Below are 6,000 nucleotides of genomic sequence, written 5' to 3' on the forward strand. Positions count from 1 at the left end.
ATAAATGTCACTAATTAGTTTTTACTACCTGCAGAAAAACCATGGCAAATGGAAAGCCACTGGAGACTAGGGCGACAACTCTGAATAGTCCTCGGTTGGTTTCACTAGCCTAGACCACTCTACCTAATTTAAGGTTTGATTAAATTTAGTCGGGATACTTGGTATGCATGGCTTGCTGGCATCTCTTGTGGTCAGCTTCAAATGAAACAGTCGTGACGCAGCTGTGGTTTTAACTGATATGGTGGAAGCTGTCTTGTAGTCTCTTATGAGATGCTTTGTATTGGAAGGGGGTGCATGCTTCTGGGATCATGATGAGAATAAGCAGCACTTTGAGGCCCATGGTTTGATTTGGTTTGACATCCCAAAGCAATTTGGGCTATGAGAGATGCCGTAGAGGAGGACTCTGGAAATTGAGACCACCTGGGGTTCTGTAACGGGCACTGATATCGCACAGCACACGGGTGCCTTTCTTTTCGCCTCCATCCAAAAGCGGCTGCCAAAGCCGGGATTCGATCCCGCATCCTTGGGAACAGCAGTCGAGCGCCGTAACCACTGCGCCACCCCAGCGGGGACTTTGAGGCCAGTGTATATGAGATGGCTAAGTATAATGTGCATTACAAGTACACATACACACTGCTTCCTGTACTTTCTCCTGTCGCGACTTTGAGTAAATTCTAAAGGGCTTGATCCCAGTGCACTTTGGGAAAAGCTTGTGGGTTAAGAAAAGAGGAAACTGCATGAAGAAACAAGGAGAACAAGAATTGCTATATAGTACAATTGCATTTATCCTTTCCTACTGTTCCTGTCCTTTACCAGTGTTTTTTCCAGCTTCACAACACCCATTTCAATGTGTTGTGTAAAAGTTTTAAGAGCAAGTTAAGCCGACATATTTTCCGCTGAACAAATTTTTGTTCCATGAAACACAATGTTGTAACTATCTTGCACACTTTCTAAAGAGCAATGTCCTTCTTGAGTCCCACAGTTTAAAAACACACAGCCTGGCTGTTTGTGTCATTACTGTAACTAAAAAAGAAATAAGTTCACATATACAGCTACACCTCGTTAAAATGTATTTTTGTGACCCATGTATTTTTTATTAATAAGGACAGAAATGCTTGCAAACAAAGCTGCCACTGTGGTACCGAGGTTTATATTATAGTGTGTGAGGGCTTTTAAGGCTCTTTGTATTCGCATAGGAAAGTAAAACAGACTGAATTACATGGCTGTTACTCTGTGAAACTGCCATCATACCTTTCATTGCATTGTGTACAATATTTTTGTGAATTCATGAATTGTGAAGCACACTGAGACCTTCAGCTCACACACTCTGCTTCCCAAATCGCTCTTTCTTATGTTGAAATGGTTAGCAGTTAGTCACCACTGCAAGGCTTGGCAGCTCATTTGCTAGTCATTGCACAAAATGAATTAAGCTGCCTGCTTAGATTGTAACCATTCTGTTATGACCTTATCCTGCAAAGCTAAGGTAACACTCTGCATAGATGCAAAGCAGAGTAGTGAATCTGTGAAGGCAAACAGCAAATCCAATCCAAGCAGAAAAGGAATGAATTCAGATTAAGTTACATGTGACCTCAGTGTTAACAAGTCAGGTGCTACATCCATGCCTCAGAGCTTTCATGGTGGATCAACATCAGCATCATAGAAGCAATAGCCATGTGATAATGCTTAACACACGTTGAAAAGATAAGGTAATCAATCTTTGCAAATGTGGTATGAGACCATGCACAGTGGTGGCCATACAGCAAATGTAAACTGATATGTGAGAAAATCCAGTTGATCACTTTGCAAGGTGCAAAAAAGTTTAGGCGAGCAGCAAATGTAACAAGGACTAAAAAAATCTGTAATGCATCCTACATTGCTGTCAGGTTCGCACACGTACATCATTGATATCACTCAGTAGGAAAGTAATCATGGGCTTCACAGCAAAATGTAAGCAGCAAATAGGCACGGACATGAGCATCGACGACATCTGATTTTGATGCCATCGGAAATATCTCAATTGGTACCCCTTAGCAAAGAAATGCACCTGAATAGATACTTAATACCAATGAAACTGAGTTGGCATGCAGTCTGGCGAGAGTAGAGCTGTCAAAGCAACAAGTATGGGATGTAATGTGTGCAACTCCATAACAGCATCATGTCAGTACAAAGCCTATATACATCATTTGTCTAAGCAGTTGTTCAATGAACTTAACTCACGCAAGTTATGCAGGAAGAAAGTAGACTGTAATCACAATAATTTTGTTTTCTTTCTTTTTAACCAAATATGTTTTCATGCTCAACATGCCTTAGGTACACCAAAGTGTCCATATCATGAGGCACAGTTGCATATGGTGTGCCTTTTTTTTCATAAGCATAACCTCCCGCCAAACTGTACTTTTTTTTTTGGCATCACGTCTAAATTTTTTTTTAAGACCTGATGTGGTGATAAAGTGTTTAGCCCATCACATACAGAAGTGTTCAGTCAACCGATTCATCGCACAGATACTTATTGCAGACATAGGTGCACATAGCTAGCAGGAAATAAAAATAAACAGGAAGGTACTCTCAAAGGGACAACTGCCGTGAAAGTACACGATATTTTCACAGTTTGCACAGTGCCTTCGAGAACCCATATCAGCACAAAGCGCAAACCGCGGGATTGTGGCATATTAGTAGCCCGAAAGCCGTGCAGCTAACGTCGTCGAAGGGCTCGGCGCTCGCACGGGAAGGGCTCGGCAAGCACAGCACATACACGGACCGCGATCAACACAGGCGATCGACACATCGCGGAAACAGCGTCGTGTGCTCGTTTCTGTTGCGGTCACTGCGACCAGCGGAACGGGTGCCAGACTAGCTGTCACCAAGTTAATTTCAGCATCAGGAAAACACTGTGTGACGAACTTTGCAAACATGGACAGTCCTCTTCCTTGCTAGGTGGCAGTCGCTCAAGTCGTAAACACTTTCGCAACACATGCACGGGCACTTTTCGATGCGCTGAGAAGCCAATTCGTGAGCATGAAAAACACCGTGAACTACTGTTGCTGGCTGTCAGCCGTGAAGATCCTCGCGGCTAGCGATAATCACAAACACATCGTGACACCGGTGCGACCTAGTACACTTCGCCGGTTGGAAGATCACTGCCTTCAGCTCAGCGCAGATAACAGTGGCGCATATGATCCGACTTGAGGGGAAATCACAGTCGATAGGAACACTAGTATTAGCAATGCGCGCTAAGTATATTGGTTTTTGCGGCAGAGCAAAAACTACCATCTACGCTTCGCTTCACACCGCTGGCGGCCATGTTGCCTGGCAAGATCGAGGAGAAGGAGCCAGAGACGTCGCCTACAGCGCAACCAATAGCTGCAATCCGGACGCCTTGCTGATCACCACGTGCGGGCAAAAAGTTGAGATTGAGTCGACTTTTCTGCGGACGAAGGATGCGGGTGTGCGCTATTGTATGCCCCACCGAACCGGTCGTCTCGGTGCGGCCGCATGCGTGCGGAGCGGGTCTAAAAAGCAACCGTACAGCGGCCTTTTTAGTAAACGTCCGCTTGACCGTGAGTGCGGAAGAACGCATTTTTCTGGTTGTTTTTGTTTTCTTTTCCCGTGTGTGCCGCGACGTCACACAATTGGAGCGACGCCACTGGCTGGAGGGGGGTGGGTCTTTTGAGAGCTGTTTGGCGCTTTTTTCTTGACCTGTATGACCTTTTCGCGTGGATGCCGTATGGGCTTCGCAATCCGGCGCTGGCGTTTCAAAGGATCATGAATGAGATCTTGCGAAAGTACCGAAACTATTCATGCGTCTACATAGAGGATGTATCCATCTAATATGAGACAATTAGTAGCTCCATATGCAGCACTTGAAGGTGGTTCTTGCCATGATAACATCGATGGGGCTAATGATTAACCCAGAAAAGTACCGCCTAGATCAGTCTAAAGTAAGGTACTTTGGTCATGTGGTTGGATCAGGGATACATTCCCCAGATCCAGTAAGAGTAAGTGCTATTTAAGTGTCCCTCATCGAAAAAAGAACTGTGCAGCGCTTAAGGCTTCTTCAACTACTACCGGGAGTACATACCATCTTACTCTGACGTACGTTGTACGCCTGCTGACTGATCTTACGAACTGGTGCGTGCCAAATAATCTTCCAGGGGGCGCGGATGCTGAAAGAGCCTTTAAAAATGTTAAGGTTGTATTGAAAGCAATCCCAACACTAAGTGCCTCACAGATATATGAGGCATTCGTGCTAACTACAGAAGCATCGGAAAAAGGAGTAGGTGCATGTCCGAGGAGCTGAATGGTTCAGAAACACCAATCACTTTCCTCGGCAAAATCTATCACCGCAACAGGCTAAGTGGTCTGTGATTTAACGTGAGGCCTGTGCAATCGTGTGGGTGCTCTGCCGCCTGGACACACAGTTTTTTGGTGCTAAGGTCGAAGTGGTCACGGACGGCAATCCGCTAATCCAGTCCACATCCTCCAGTGCACGCCATACTCGCTGGGTTCTAGCACTGCAAAAGTATATCATCTGGAGTTTTCTCACATAAAATGATCGCTCAATCGGTGTACCGATGCCCTGTCTAGACTAGAGAGCGGTATCTAGAATGGGCGGCTCGTGGCGCCGCTCATCGGGGTGGAAGTTGGAACAAGTCCCGCTGCTTTGTTGTTGAGTGTGGGGAAGATCGTGGAGGCTGTCATGCTAGTTAAGTTGCGAAACCGAAACCTAAACCAGACAGCCCTGAGTCGACAGACAAGCCAAGTTGAGGAGGCTTCAAGGACGAAACCACGGAGCGACGCTTGGGGCGTCAGTCGGCTGGTGTAACCAAAAATATACGGATGTCGTTTGCACTCTGTTACGAAGTTGTCTGATTTAACGAACGCGAAAAGTTATGTTGGTGATTACCATGGTGGATCGAGGAACGTACATGGCAGGGTCCTGCCTGTACTTGAGTGCTGAATAAGTACTGTTTGTTTATATGTGTGTATCAGTATCTGGCGCTCCCGTGTTCTATCAATGGTGTTGTTTACGCCAAGCAGTGTTGTCTAGTATTATAGCGTATTACCTATTTACTGTTTGCGAACGTGTACACGGAGTAATTTTGTTCAAACGCGTCTATGTATGAAATACAATGGCCTGTGAGTTGCACTATTGTTCTGCATGCTTGTTTGTTTTGTGTGCGAGACACCACGATGTCCCCCTTGCAAAAGAGTTTTATGTTGAGCGTACATCAAGTGTACACTCAATATTCTTGATAAGGAGAATTTAAATTTGCGGGCTTCTCCCAGAAGCATGCAGAGGGTTTACATGAGACCGATGAAGTCGGGTCGGGTGGGTCTGTCGGGCTCATGTATACGCTAGGGGGCCGAGCTATAGAACCGTCGTGTCGGGTCCCGCCAGCCCGATTGCAGAGGTTGGCCGCGCGCGCCATGGAGGTTGCGCCGCCTGGCGGCGGCGTCACAAATCGCAAGTGGGCTCTCCGGCAGCCTTTCTCCTTGGGTTTATATGCAGTCGAAGGTTTGATGCACGGAAATTATGATCGTTCGATTAATACGTTTCAACTGGAACTTGGGTCATGTCTGGAAACAACTGCTGTGTAGTGGGGTGCTGTAACAGCTATAAAAGCTCTCTGCGGAACGCGTTTCTTCAAGTTTCCTGGCCGGCCTTAAGAACAGAAGCAATGACAACAGTCGATTGTCACTGTACGGAGAAAAAAGTTCTACCCATGTCTCGTTGTTTTTGTAATGATTTACTACATCGCTTTTATACACTGCCTTGATATGTTAATTGTTCCATTATGTGTACTCCGTCAGCTCGTTTTAACTGTCTTTTTTTTAGTTTTATGGGAAATATAGTTGCACGCTTCTTGCCACAACAGAGACTGAGCAATTTTTTTATTTTCAAAGTGAATGCAACGCGGATCGTATCATGTCTCACGCCTGGCTTTCGATCATTTCTGAGGTTTTCATGCGCGTTCCTGTCTGTTTAACTGCTGGCAAGCT

The sequence above is a fragment of the Amblyomma maculatum genome, chromosome 7, assembly GCF_055883805.1.
Source record: "Amblyomma maculatum isolate TAMU_Amacu chromosome 7, ASM5588380v1, whole genome shotgun sequence".
Lineage (NCBI taxonomy): Eukaryota > Metazoa > Arthropoda > Arachnida > Ixodida > Ixodidae > Amblyomma > Amblyomma maculatum.